This window comes from Mustela lutreola, chromosome 3 (genome assembly GCF_030435805.1).
Source record: "Mustela lutreola isolate mMusLut2 chromosome 3, mMusLut2.pri, whole genome shotgun sequence".
Taxonomy (NCBI): Eukaryota; Metazoa; Chordata; class Mammalia; order Carnivora; family Mustelidae; genus Mustela; species Mustela lutreola.
This window is the reverse complement of record NC_081292.1, coordinates 7,210,946-7,226,476: the sequence shown is the minus strand read 5'-3', so window position 1 is coordinate 7,226,476 and position 15,531 is coordinate 7,210,946. Positions and strand designations below refer to the sequence as shown.

Below are 15,531 nucleotides of genomic sequence, written 5' to 3'. Positions count from 1 at the left end.
AGACAGACCCATGCGCTGACTTACTCCATGGATCCTGTTTACAGGGAAGCTAATTATGTTCCCTCATGAAAAAGCCCACTCTTGGCTTTGCAGCTGTGCTCAGCCTCCTGGGGAAGAATGGATTGGAATTTTGGTGCTCCTGTATGTACATCGCATGGACTAAAAATACTCATAAATTGGTCTTTACTTTCCCAACTAGGCTGGACTCTAATTGAAAAGCAAAGTCTTCTGAGAATTCTGAGGGACTATTACTTCCCATGGATGGCATCGTCTATAAATAGCAGTGCCTTCCAGGTAGTGAGCTGCTGGCTGGCAAAGCCCTGTGCTTGCATTATTCCAGGGAAGATTGAATACTGCCAGAGGATTCTGGGAGCAAGAGGGCTGGCTGGGGACTCAGTGCTTGCAGAAGTCATAGGAAGCCTCCCTGGCACATCCCTTGTCCATACCAGTCCCCTGCCACCCTCCTCAGGCAGAGGAGAGGAAAAGGTACATAAGATAAGTTCGAGCTTTCCAGGATCTGGTAGTAGAGATCAGTGCTGCCCAACAAAAGTGTAATGCAAGCCATCTATGTAATGAAACATTTCTTGCAGCCGTATTAAAAAAGGTACAAAGAAATGGGCAAAACTCATTTTAATAACACATGGTATTTAACCCACTAAATCCAAAATATCATTTCAATATGTAATATAAAAAAAAGATGAGATATTTTGCAGTCTGTTTTTATACCAAGTTTCGGAAAGGTGTGTATTTTAAGCACTTAGCACATCCCTATCTGGACTTTATGAGCACTTAAATTTGTACTTAAATTTCATAAAATTTGCAGGAGAAAAAGTGGATTTACATCAGCCCGGTTTGTCTCAAACATTCTTAAATGTTGTCTGATACCTGAATGGAGTATTGGTTTTTAAATTTGTATTTAAATTAATCAAAATAAAAAATGTCGTTCTTCTGTTGCACAACTGCCCTATTTCAAGTGCCCCCCAGCCACGCATGGCCTGGGCTCCCTCCTGGGATGGTGCAGGCATGGAGCCAAGAAGCTGGAGGGTGAAACTCTTGCATGGGGCAGATCTCAGCCTCCCCTCTTCGTCCTAGCCCCTGCTCTGCGTAAGCTCCCACCATATTTATTTCCAGCTGCTGGAACTGGAACTGGATGGACCTTTCCCCCAGCTGTGGGCTTCTGTCTCTTGCTTCCTCTCCTGGGACTTCTCTGGAATGACCATTGTCACCTGCTCAAGATGAAGATGAGAGGAGCCACTAGTGGTCACACACAAGTTACCCTTAGCTGCAATCAGTTCAGTAACACAACTTGTACCAGCTTTTCCTCCTGCTGAGTTCCTTCCTTGGGTCAGTGTCCTGGGGTTGCTGTAGGAAACTGTGCTGTGCCCAAACTGGGAGGCTTAGTACCACAGAATTGTATTTCCTCACAGACAGATGGCCACCCACAAGTCTTAAACCAAGGTGTCACTAGAGCTGAGGTCCCTCTGAAGGTGCCTAGAGCAGATGTTTCTTTTTCTTTTCCTTCTACTGGTGGTTCCTGGCATTCCTAGCCACTTCAGGGTCAACCTTGCTCCTCACCTGATGTTCATCCCATGTTTCTCAAATTTCCCCTTTCTTTCGTGTATCAGACCCTAGTCATCAGATTTAGGGTCCACACCAAACCCCAGATAATCTCATTTCAAGAAACTTCACTTGATGGCATCCATGAAGACTCTGTTTCTAAATAAGGTCACGGGCACAGACAGGGGTTTAGGGCCTGGACATGTGTTTTGGAGAATACAGTTCTGCACGCTGCACCCCCTGACCTCTCAACCATTCTTCTTGGAATGGCAGCTCTCGTTTTTTAAATGCAAGAGACCATGTCCCAGACTCTGCTTCTGGGGACCCCAGGCCTTGACATTTTAGCTAAGGAGATTCCAGGTTTTCTCAAACATACAACGTAAGACAGACTGCACTTATTTTACTTTGTGCTTGAAGGCAAATGAAAGGAAATGATAGAAATACAGCTTTCATCCATTCATTTATTCATCTAGCAAGTATGTATTGATGAGTTACAAGGTAACACGTACCATCCTAAAATTCTAAGCATATAGTGATGACCAAGGAAGGACCTGTGTTGCTTAGCATTTTTGAAGGATAATTTCTTAGATTCAATGGTACAAACTTCTTTAGGTGACATTGGATTTGATGTTCTGGATAACATAGAGGTTAAGTCAGGCATAAGCAGGTCTTTGATGACATGTGTTCCTCATACCTCTGTTTTGCTTCTTGGTTTTAAATTACTGTAAGTATAGGGTAGGTAACTGCCCTATGACCCAGCAAATGCACTACTGGGTATTTACCCTAAAGATACAAGCATAGTGATCCGAAGGGGCACGTGCACCCGAATGCTTATAGCAGCAATGTCCACAATAGCCAAACTATGGAAAGAACCTAGATGTCCATCAACAGATGAATGGGTAAAGAAGATGTGGTATATATACACAATGGAATACTATGCAGCCATCAAAAGAAATGAAATCTTGTCATTTGCGACAATGTGGATGGAACTAGACCGTATCATGCTTAGCGAAATAAGTCAAGCAGAGAAAGACAACTATCATATGATCTCCCTGATAGGAGGAAGTGGTGATGCAACATGGGGGCGTAAGTGGGTAGGAGAAGAATAAATGAAACAAGATGGGATTGGGAGGGAGACAAACCATAAGTGACTCTTAATCTCACAAAACAAACTGAGGGTTGCTGGGGGGAGGGAGGTTGGGAGAAGGGGGGTGGGGTTATGGACATTGGGGAGGGTATGTGCTTTGGTGAGTGCTGTGAAGTGTGTAAACCTGATGATTCACAGACCTGTACCCCAGGGGATAAAAATATATGTTTATAAAAAATAAAAAATTAAAAAAAGAAGAATAGGGTAGGTAAGTGAATGTCTAGGCAGGAATTCCCAGTAATAATTTTTTGTTTTAAAATATCTTCCTTTCTTTGTCAGGTTTCTAGAAATATTACCATTATTGGATTCTTCTTTAAGGTCTATAAGAGTTTTAGGCAATCAAGAAGATTTTCTAAAGGCAAATGTTTCTAGTAGGTATTGGCCAGGGGTGGATTAGTAGAGGACATCTCCTTCTTGATTGATCCCCAGCATGTCAAACACAGGGAACACTCCTAGTGGAAACTCACTGACCAGCCAGCATTGAGGACCATGATTTCCTTTCACTTTCTTCCTTTCAGAGTGGTGGCCATTGAGTGGTGGGTTTGTGTCTGGAACTTGTTCCTCTAAAGCTTTCAGTGATTCTTTAAACACAATACAATTTCTGCTTAAAATACAATTTCTGGAGTGGTTCTGTTTGTTATAACTAAACTCAGATGGAAAGACACATAAAGTCTAGCCTGAACTGAGGGATGGAGGAAGAGAAAGCTTCATGGAGGAGGCAACATACAAGCAGAACCTTGGCAGTCAAATAGGTATTGGCAAAGGAAGGAAGGTGTGAAGATGTTTAGGCAGAGAAGGATGAGTGAGCCAACGTTGGGGACTGGCAGAGAGCACAGAGTATGGAGTGTGTATATTGCTTATAAGTCCAGTTGTGTTAGAGTGTAAAGGACAAGAAAGAAATAGTAAGAGATGAACCTAGTAGAGCAGGAAGGGGAAGGACCATAATGGTATCTTGTGTTGAGTTTTGGGGTTTCAGTTCTTCTACTAGGTAATTCCTATGGAGTCTAGAGTGAGCTTGCATCTCCCACATCTGGAAAAGAGTCTGTTGGCCTCTATCCTGGAACAGACCCATACACACAGTGGCACAGGGACTTTGGTGTAGCTAAAACTCACCTCTGAGATGGAGATTCCATATTCACTGCAGCTTCTCTCTGTGTTATTGTTAACAAGCCAACAAGAACTGGTCCAGTGACAAACTGCCCCTTTAAATTCTTCCTTAAGTTAAAAAAAGGTGAAAAAAGGAAATAAAGTATTTAAGGGACACATGGATCCCTGGGAAAACATCTCTGTCATGTCTCACTTTGAACTTTGAACCCTTACAGGGAACTAAAAAGCTATGGCAAGAGAAAAATGCCTCTGAGATGAACTCCATATTTCCGGAATACCTGTTGTAAGTGAGGGCTTGAGTTCTTGGGACTGAAGGGGACAGAAGAAAGTGAGGCAAAGAGATATTAGCTATGGGGAATCAGGGAAACTTGCTCAATGCAGGGATTAGGACTGATGGGAGAGAAATAGATTTCTGAATATATAACTGGCTGCCTATCAGTTATGAAGAGCTCTCCCTACCACTTCTATTGAAACAGTTGTTTAAGGTATAGCTAGTTTGGACCCATCGATCACATGTCAATCCTGAGAAAACATCCTGATTCTGTGATGAGGATTCAATATTCTTTTCAGATGTTCAGTTCAGGTATCTCTAATGCTCCCCACTCTTCATTTTTCTCTCTCTTCCTTATTTCCATCCATCCATCCATCCATCCATCCATCCATCATTTATTGCCATTAAACATTACACCTATGCTGGATGTCAGGCATGTATATGTTTTTCCATCATGATAGAAGCATGGTGTAGCCAAGGACTAGAGCTCCTAGGACAAGTTGCTCCTGAGTTTGATTCTGACTTCCAGTATTCATAGCTCTTTAAAATTGGGCAAGTTATTTAACAATGAGCAAGACATTGAAGAAGGCTGCAGTATTCCTCTTTCTTCCCTTCCTGCTTTGATCCCTTTAGAAAATAGTCTGAAGAATTGAGGTGGTATCATCTTGTTTGGCTGGAGATGCCAGCTGGTCGGGGGCAGGAAGGCCAGCTGGCAGGAGGGGGAAGCCAATGAGGGAGAGGAGAGGAAGGAGGATGGTCACACAGTATGTGCATGCTGATTCTCAGAGGTGGGTGAAGTTTGGCCAAGAAGCTCACTGTGGATATCCTAAAATGGCAAGTCCTTCTTATTCCGCCTCCAAGACATGGCACAGTTCGGGAAAGCCCACAGATGGAGCCCCAGTCATTCAAATATGGGAAAGGGGCCAGTAACTGGTAAGACAGCTGGGCTGTATCAAAACAGCCATATCAAACACCTGTGCTCCCCAGGAACCACTGGAATCCTGATCTTTGCAGGGAGGGTGCAGTTGAAGCCCCTTTTTAATTTCCTTTCCTTGGCCAATTGAATATCTCTTCATAATTGAAGTTGGAGCTGTTATTTATTGAGAGTGTCAGGCACTTTACACATCCTGATTATATTTGTTTCCATCTTTGCAATTCCATCTTTGCAATAATTATTGTTTACATTTTATTGATCAGGAAATTGAAGTTAACAGTCACCCACCCAGTTAGGTTTGAATCCAGGTCTGTCTTACTTCAAAGCCTATGCCCTTTTAATTCATTTGTTCATCCATTCATTCACTCCCAGAGTTAAGAAAGACAGACAAATGTCCTGTGTCCATGGAGTTTTCTTTATGGTAGGTGAGGTAAACAGACATTAAGCAAAAATCAGACACAAAAGTATCATTTTACATAATGATACATTTTAGGAAGGAAAAAATGACTGAGGTGGGGATGGGGAATATTTTAGATTGAATATTTCAGGAAAGCCTCTCCAAGGAGTTAGCATTTGAGTTGACACATAAGTGAGAAATAGTGGTCAACCATGGGAAGGTGTGAGGGAAGAGATTTTTCATCCCATCCGATGACCTGAAAGCCACACTCAGTATAGAGACACTAAGGCTCTCTGTTCAGTCTGATCCCTGAGCTCTTATATCATCATGGAAACTTAGAAGTCAGATTGGAAGTACTCTTAGCTGCTATTTCATGCCATTAAATGTCAAATTTCTGTGTAAGGTTCTGTAATTAACAATTATTATATGATATTCAGAATAAGGTAGGCAAGTCTGTATTCCCTCTTCCCCCTAACTTTCCAGCTGACAAAACACTACCAGCAAGATTATACTCCATCAACTTTTGCCACTTTCAGGGCAGTTCTTTGCTATTATAATTCCTTACCTACTGGGCAGGGTCTGTGCTTATTCATTGTGCCTGGCAAAACCAAAACCAAGTTCATAGATACAGAGAACAGACTGGTAGTTTTAAAAGCTGGGTTTGGGGAATGAGAGAAATAGGTGAGCTGGTTTCTTTTTTTAATTTTTAATTTTTTAGTTTATATAAATTGCATACACAATTTTTAAAAGTGAATATAGATTTGGGACTCTTGAATATTTTACAAGAGAAACTACATGCTAACCCTAAAGGAATTACTTCACTTTTTTTTTTTTTTCCTGTTACTGATTCTGGACCAGTCCAAGGTAAGACTAACCTCCATATCTGTCTCCTAGAAAGCATACCCCCTTACATATTTCACAAATTCCTCTTCTTTCCTAAGCCATATCCTTTTGTTTGGATCACTCATATCAGCATGAAATGAGCTTTAATTTTTGCTACCTTAAAAAAAAAATCCTCTTTTAAACCTATATTCTCTTCCAACTACTCTCTTCCTTCTTTCTGATTCCAAAAAAGAAACTGACCCTGTTGTTTAGTGCACACACATTTAGGATTCACCAATTTCATATTATATAATATACCTCTTTATCCCTAATATTTTTCCCTGTTTTGAAGTTGTCTGATACTATTCATATATTCATCTGGTATTATATAGCCACTATAGCTTTATTTTGTATTTGTATAACATATATTTTTTATCCTTTTAACAATAATTTTAAAAAGTTTTTTTTTGTAGATAGAATATAGTTGAGCTTTGTTTTTAGAATTGATCTGACAATATCTCTTTTTTAAGTGTTTAGACCATTTATATTTAATGTAATCATTGATATGGTTGAATATAAATCTCTAGTTGTTTTCTGTTAGTTCCATCTATTCTTTGTCTTCCTTTTCTGTTTCCTTTTGCATGAACTGAGAATCTTTTGCATTTCCATTTTACTTCTACTATTGCCTTAATATTTAAACCATTACAAATTATTTAAACCCTTAGAAATTAAAAAAGGCGTCCACCCCGGTGTTTAAAATACACATTGTTAACTTATCAAAGAATACTTTCTTTCTTTTTTCCCCCCCAAGTTATGGGTTCGTTTATTTATTTATTTATTTATTTAGATTTTTATTTATTTTTAAAATTTCTTTTCAGTGTTCCAGAATTCATTGTTTATGAACCACACCCAAAATACTTTCAAACAATATTATATTACTTCACATATTGTATCAAAATCTTAAAACAATGTGTATTTATAATTTCTTCCTTTGTCATATTTTATGATTTTGTTGCATGTTTTACTTTTACATGTGCTATAAACACACAACACATAGCTAATTTTGCTGTAGACTGTCTCTTTTAGAGCTATTAAAATTGGAAAAATATACTTTCATTTACCTTTATTATAACAATCTCTAAGCTTTTCATTTCCTATATATCCAAATTTAGGTTTATTATAATTATTTTTGTCTGATGAATTTCCTACATTTCTTGTAGCACAAATCTCCTGGAAATGGATTCTTTTAGCTCCCCTTCTTATTAAGAAGTCTTTATTTCACCTTCACTGTTGAAAAATATTTTTACTAGGTATAGAATTCTGGGTTAACAAGTTCCTTTGTTTCATTGAGTATTTTAAAAGGGTCACTCCATTGTCTTCTGGATTTCATAGTTTTTGATGTGAAGTTGGCTGTAATTCATCTTTGAGACTCTTTATAATTTGTCTCTTTTTTCTTTATCTTTGGTTTTTAGCAGCTTGAATATGATAAGCATGGTTTTTTAAAAACAAAATTTTATTTATTTATTTGACAGAGATCACAAGCAGGCAGAGAGGCAGGCAGAGAAAGAGGAGGAAGCAGCCTCCCTGCTGAGCAGAGAGCCTGATGAGGGGCTCGATCCCAGGACCCTGGGATCATGACCAGAGCTGAAGGCAGAGTCTTTTACCCACTGAGCCACACAGGCGCCCCTGATAAGCATTTTTTTTTTTTTAATTATCTTTTGGAGTTTCTCAGATCTGTGGTTTGATGTCATTCATCACTTTGGGAAAATTCTTGGTGATTATTTCTCCCAACATTTTAATTCTTCTTCTTCTTCTTCTTTTTTTTTTTTTTAAGATTTTATTTATTTATTTGACACAGAGAGAGAGAGATCATGAGTCGGCAGAGAGGCAGGCAGAGAGAAAGGAGGAAGAAGGCTCCCTGCTGAGCAGAAAGCCTAATGTGGGGCTCGATCCCAGGATGCTGAGACCATGACCTGAGCCAAAGGCAGAGGCTTAACCCACTGAGCCACCCAGGTGCCCTCATTTTAGTTATTCTTTTCTCTCATTCTTCTACATGAGGAACTTCATTACACAAACTGTAGACCATTTGGTATTGTACTAAAGATTTTGGATGAGTTGATATACCTTTATTTTTATTGTACTTTTTCTTCTGTGTTTCTGTTTGGGTAATTTCTGGTGTCCTAACTTCAAGTTGGGTCTGATTTTATATTTTACCTATATAAAGTGCATTAACAAGCCTGTCAAAAATATTCTTCGTATATCTTACTATGTTTTCTTATTATTTCTAGCATTTCAATTGAACCTTTTATTATAGCTTTATTCTCTCTGCTAAAATTTATCATCCATCATGTGTATGGCCCAATTTTTCTGCTAGAACCTTTGTCATATTAGTCAAGCAATTTTAAATATCCTGGTGGTTATATCTGGGTCACCTTTGAGTCTAGTTTTGTTTATTAATTAATATGTTTCATGAGAGTAGGGTTTGTTTATGTGCTCTGTGTGTGTGTGTGTGTGTGTGTGTGTGTGTTAAGTTTTGGTTGAACACCCAAACATTTAGTGTAGAACAGCAGGGGACAAATGTAAATAGTATTTATGTTTACAAATGGTAATGCTTTTTCTTCTAAACCTTGGATATATGGGATTGAGTCAATATAGTTAGGAGTTATTGCTATGGTTACTGTCAGGGCACCACTGGTTTCAAATTCCTCTGATGTTAGTTTGTACTTAGGATGGCAGCTGGGATCATGGAGAGTTTTTTTCAATGTTCCTGTTGTATCATCAGATGTTGGCTTTCCCTGCATGCTAATGTGGTGGAGGAAGTCTCCTTTCATGTACTTGCATTTTCCACAGTGCTAGGATGCTCTCATTTGTTACTCAGAGTTGGTTAGGCTGTTGGCGGATCGTGAGCCTATTATTTAGTCCAGTCTCTGTTTTAGACAGGCCCTGTGGACTTGGCTTTCTCGGTCAGGCTTTCTCACCCACCTGCTCTGCCACCCCCAAGCAACCGGACTCTGCCTGTGTCTTCAGTGATTATTTTTTTTGTCAGCTTTCTGCTTTTTCCTCAGTGGTTGGATCTCTAATTTTATTTTATTATTTTTTAAAATTAATTCATTTTTTCAACATAACAGTATTCATTGTTTTTACACCACACCCAATGCTCCATGCAATCCATGCCCTCTCTAATACCCACCACCTGGTTCCCCCATCTCCCACTCCCCACACCCCACCCCTTCAAAACCCTCAGATTGTTTTTCAGAGTCCATAGTCTCTCATGGTTCTCCTCCCCTTCCAGTTTCCCTCAACTCCCTTCTCCTCTCCATCTCCCCTTGTCCTCCATGTTATTTGTTATGCTCCACAAATAAGTGAAACCATATGATAATTGACTCTCTCTGCTTGACTTATTTCACTCCAATTTTATTGGTATAGGATGCTGGACTCAGGGCTGTTTTCTGCCCCTTTCCCATGGTAGAAAGTTCATTCCTTAATCTTCACCATACAGTAAAGTGTCTTCATCTGTGTCCTGTGCCCCTAGGTTTGTTTTCTCCCCAGCATCTTAAGGATTTGGTTCATGGAAGATCAGAACTTGGGTGGAGTATTATGTCTTACCTTTAAGGCAGTTGCCCCTTCCTCCCACAAGGCATGATGGAGAGGGGCTTTCTCTTGTCTCTTGCCATTCGTCCAGTCTTCCATGAATACCCAGAGGAGGTCTATGGAGAAAACCTTGAGAGTGGTTGAAAACTACTTTTTTATTTGTCATTCCCAGTGTTTTATACTTTCAAACTAGCTCACATTGAGTCACTAGCAATTTGTTAGACTTTTAGGCAGCTTGTATGGCACCCAGAATATCTTCCTCCTGTGATCTTCTACAAGTAAACCAGGTTTCAAGGTATTTTTTTCCCCCAGATTTCAGGTTACTTGTTTAGCCATGTGCCTTCAGCTGTCTGATAGGTTCAAGGAAAGTAATAATTTGCAGTTTATCCCACTTTTTCTTGTTGTTAGGATTGAAGTGATGCTCTTCCTAGTTTTTTAGATCCTAGGCCCAAGTTTTCTGATTTTCTTTATAGAAAAGCAATTAGAAAGGGATGTCTATACTCACTATCTCCATTTGTTCTTTAATGAGTCTACTCCAGTAAGGTTTGTACCATTATTTACACTACAATTGTTCTTTTCAAGGTCATCAGTGAACTCTGTGTTGTTAAATAACAAGGGTTATTTCCTAGTCCTCATCTTATTTCATTTATCAGCATCATTTTATACAGATGATCTCTCACTACTTCCTCAGTAAAATACTTTAACTTGGCTTCTAGGACACCACGCTCTTTTGGATTTCCTTCTGCATCAATGGCTGTTCCTTCTTGATCATCTTTTTGAGTTCCTTCTTTTTCCCCTACACATTGAGTATCCAGAGCTCAGTTTCTGGACCTCCTTTCTTCTTTAACTATACTTATATTCTTTTTCTGATCTCATCTAGTCTCAGAGTTTTAAATATCATCTATCCACTGACAACCTCCCCTGAACTCCAAATTTATATACTACTAGACATCTCATTTGAATGCCTAAGAGACATCTTAATTTAACATGTCTAAAACCAGATCTTCCCCCAACAAACCTGTTCATCCTCCAGACTTCCCAAACTTAGTAAATGCATTCTCAGTAAAAGTCCTTCTATTTGCTCAGACCAAAACCTGTAAAGTCATCTTGACACCTCCTTTCAGATCCCCCAGCCAGTCCATCAGCACATCTTGACTATATCTTCAGCATATATCCATAACTAATCACTTCTCACAATCTCCACTATTACCACCCTCATCGATACTGCAATCATCTTTGGCCCTGACTATAACACTAGAACTCTGGTTTTTTTCCCTTGTATTCATTCCCTATCTAGTCTATTACCACTGTAGTCAGCAAGAAAAAAAAGCAATGGCAATTATAACTAGTAATGTGATATTGGGTAAGTCACAACCTTTCAATGTCTCATTTTCTCATTTGCAAAATAAAAATGTGGGCAGAATTCTAAAGATGTCTTCCCAAAATATCAGGTTCCCAGTTATTCAATCAAATGTTAATCTAAGTATTGTGAAGGGACTTTGCAGATGGAATTAATGTCCCAAACCAGCTGACCTTAAGATATGGATATTAACTGGATGGGTCTTACTTAATCAGTTAGCCCCTTTAAAAACAGAAAGTTTTCTTCAGCTGGTGACATTCAGAGATTTGAAGCATGGTGAGAATTTGACATGTCATTGCTGGCTTTGAAGATGGAAGGCTCCACACCCAGAGCAATGCTTGCAGTCTTGAGGAGCTGAGAGTTAGTATGCAAGAAAATGAGGACTTCAGTCTGACAGCCACAAGGAACTGAGTCAGCCAGTAATCTGAATGAATTTGGAAACAACTTCTTTCCTTGAGCCTCCAGATAAGATCTCAAGGCCCATGCCTTGTCAACCTTGAAAGTCCTTAGAATCATGACTCACAGAACTATGGGATAATGAAAGTGTGTTGATTTAAGCCATTGCATATGAGCTAATTGTTAAGCAGCATTAGATAACTGATGCTGGGAATGAGAAACTTGTTTTTTTCTGTCTTAATTGCACATTTTCAGAGATCAGTCAGATCATGTTTGTCATCTTCTTTTAAGAAATGGTCTACCACATTGTATTAAATAAAAGCCAAAGATGTGAGAGGATTCTGTATGGCCCTTCTTGCTCTCTCACCTCCTTGACCTAATTTACTACTTGCCCTCCTGTTCAGTCATTTCCAGCCAGACTGAAATCCATGCCTTAGGATGTTTGCATTTGCTTCCTGTGCCCAGAGAATTCTTCCCCTTGATATCTTCATGGCTCCTTCCTCAAGGAGGAAGCCATCTCAAGGCTTTGCTCAGGAATCTGTGGCTAGATATGTTTTATTAGCTCATTAGTTGGTGAACATCTGCAAAAGCTGTCTTTAGCTAATTTTCTCTGTCCTCTCTTTCTGAGACTCTAACTACTGTTAAATCTTTTGGTCATATGTCAAATGTATCTTTTTATTTGTTTGTTTATTTATTTATTTAAATTTCTTTTCAGTGTTCCAGAGTTCATTGTGTAGGCACCACACCCAGTGCTCCATGCAATACATGCTCTCCACAATACCCACTATCAGGCTCATCCAACCTCTCACACCCCTCCTCTCCAAAACCCTCAGTTAGTTCCTCAGAGTTCACAATCTCTCATGGTTCATCTCACCCTCTAATTTCCCCCAACTCCCTTCTCCTCTCTATCTCCCCATGTCCTCTGTGTTATTCCTTATGCTCCACAAATAAGCAAAACCATATGATAATTAACTCTCTCTCCTTGACTTATTTCACTCAGCATAATATCCTCCAGACCCATCCATGTTGATACAAAAGGTGGGTATCCATCCTTTCTGATGGAGGATTAATACTCCATAGTATATCTGGACCATATCTTCTGTTGAAGGGCATCTTGGTTCTTTCCACAGTTTGGTGACTGGCCATTGCTGCTATAAACATTGGGGTACAGATGGCCCTTCTTTTCACTACATCTGTATCTTTGGAGTAAATACCCAGTAGTGCAATTGCAGTGTCATATATATTCTATCCTTACTTCCATGCTTTCCACCTTCTGGCCTCAAAAATGATTTACTCTGAATATTTTCTAAACCTAACTTGTAGTTCATTATTTTTTTATTTTGCCTTGTTTTCTGTTAAACCAATCCATTAACACATAAGTTTATATACTGTATTTTCTGTTTTAGGGTTTCTATTGATTCTTTAAAAAAAAATAACTTCTGGGGTGCTTGGGTGGCTCAGTTGGGTAAGCACGTGCCTTTGACTCAGGTCATGATCGGAGGATCCCAGGATCAAGTCCCATGACAGGCTTCCTGCTCAGTAGGGAGTCTGCTTCTCCCTCTGCCTCTCATCCAGCTTGTGCTTTCTCTCTCTCTCTCTCTCGTCCTCTCACAAATAAAATAAATAAAATTTTAATCTTTTTCAATTCTCTGATCAAATTTCATATCTAGTCATTAATTTTCTTGTACATATTAAGCAGTTATTTAAAAATTTACTTTGGGTCTCTTTCAGTTCTGTTTCTAGTGCCTGCTTTTTTCCCTCTTGGTTTTGGTTATTTGGTTCTGTTGCCTGGCCTGCCTAGTAAATTTCATTGAATAGCAGCCTTTATTCATGCAAAAATCTAGAACTAACTTGAGACTCTGGGATGAAATTATCTCCTGACAAAAATTTAGGGTTTGGGAGGATAAAAATGAATGAGCCTGGAATTGAGCTGAATTGAAGCTTTGACTTCAGTCTTTGTGGAACTGATGAATTTCCAGGTTGCCCTTAGTTTTGGGGGGTGTTGAACATCAGTGGTCCCATGTGGTATTTACTATGTGTTTCCCTCTGTGATCTAAATTGAGATTTTTTTTTTGTCTCCACAGCTCTACAAGATGGCTGAAATCTTAACTTCTCAGCAGTTTCTTCCAGGCTTCTTAGCCTCTGGTTGCTATTTACTAATTGGTGAATACCTCAGGAGAAGACAGAATATAGGTCTCACGATTTCTCTTCTCCTTGAGTTCTTGATCCTTGAAGTTAAGTAGTTCCCCAATTCCTTCAAACAGAATATTTTAAAGGCATTTATCTGGCTTTTTCTTGTCTTCAGGGAGAAGTTTTGTATGATCTAAGCTAGCTGTCACCTTCATTATGACATCTTTCCTGACACCCTGTAGAAACTGCAACATATCACCTCTCTTCCTCTATTCTGATACTTTCATTTATCTTTTCTGCATTTATTTCCTGTACAACATTCATCAGTATTTATACACCATATTTGTTTATTATTTATGTGTAATCTTCACAAAATAAAGGCTCAAGAGAGAAAGAATCTATATATGTTTTTTTCTTCCATTGTATTCTTTCTAGGCCCTAGAACAAACAATGCTTGCAATGGAGATTAATTAATCAACCAAATTAAAAATTTGGGAGAAGATATTCTCAAATGAAAGTACAGACAAAGGGCTGATATTCAAGATCTATAAAGAACTCCTCAAATTCAACACACACAAAACAGATAACACGTCCAAAAATGGGTGGAAGATATGAACAGACACTTCTCCAAAGAAGACATACAAATGGCTAACAGACTCATGAGAAAACTCATCACTAGCCACCAGGGAGATTCAAATCAAAACCACATTGAGATATCACCTTACACCAGTTAGAATGGCCAAAATTAACAAGGCAGGAAACAACATGTGCTGGAGAGGATGTGGAGAAAGAGGAACCCTCTTACACTGTTGGTGGGAATGCAAGCTGGTGCAGCCACTTTGGAAAACAGTGTGGAGATTTCTTAAGAAATTAAATATAGAGCTTCACTATGACGCTGCAATTGCACTATTGGGTATTTACCCTAAAGATACAGATGTAGTGAAAAGAAGGGCCAATGTTCATAGCAGCAACAGCCAGTCACCGAACTCTGGAAAGAACCAAGATGCCCTTCAACAGAAGATATGGTCCAGATATACTCCGGATTATTATACCTCCATCAGAAAGGATGAATACCCAACTTTTGTATCAGTATAGATGGGACTGAAGGAGATTATGTGAGTGAAATAAGTCAAGTGAGAAAGTCAATTATCATATGGTTTCCGTTTCTTATGGAGCATAAGGAATAAAACTGAAGAAATTGGGAGAAGGATGGGAGAAGCGAGTTGGGGGAAATTGGAGGGGAAGATGAACCATGATAGACTGTGGACTCTGAGAAACTAACTGAGGCATTTAGAGGGGAAGGGGTTGGGGGTTAGGGGAACCTGGTAGTGGGTATTGTGGAGGGCATGTATTGCATGGAGCAGTGGGTGTGGTGCATACACAATGAACTCTGGAACACTGAAAAGAAATTTTTAAAAATTAATAAAAAATGAAAAAAATTAGTTAATGAGTGAAAAAAACAAATGAATGAATGAATGAATAATATTTTTGAGTGACTTGAGATTAAATTTGGATTAAATACTTCTTGGTGATAGAGACAAAAGGTAAAATCTCATGGATTGAAATGCTCTTATTATCTGTTAGAAGAAAAGATGCCATTATTAAAGAAGTACAAACTTATTTCCTGCCACAACATTCTTTTTTTTAATTAATTAATTTATTTAAAAAAAAGTATTCATTATTTTTTCACCACACCCAGTGCCCCATGCAATTCGTGCCCTCTGTAATACCCACCACCTGGTACCCCAACCTCCCACCCCCCCGCCACTTCAAACCCCTCAGATTGTTTTTCTGCCACAACATTCTTAAAGGAATTTAT

At 39.0% G+C, this 15,531-nt stretch overlaps 1 long non-coding RNA gene across 1 annotated transcript in view; it reads left to right on the top strand.

The window, feature by feature from the left end:
- LOC131826376 (uncharacterized) overlaps positions 1-14,993 on the top strand; it is a 95,717-nt gene extending 80,724 nt beyond the window's left edge. The window contains exon 4 of the long non-coding RNA XR_009351556.1: positions 13,667-14,993. This is a non-coding gene — a long non-coding RNA (uncharacterized LOC131826376). The remainder of the gene's footprint in view (positions 1-13,666) is intronic.
- Positions 14,994-15,531: the final 538 nt, after the last annotated feature.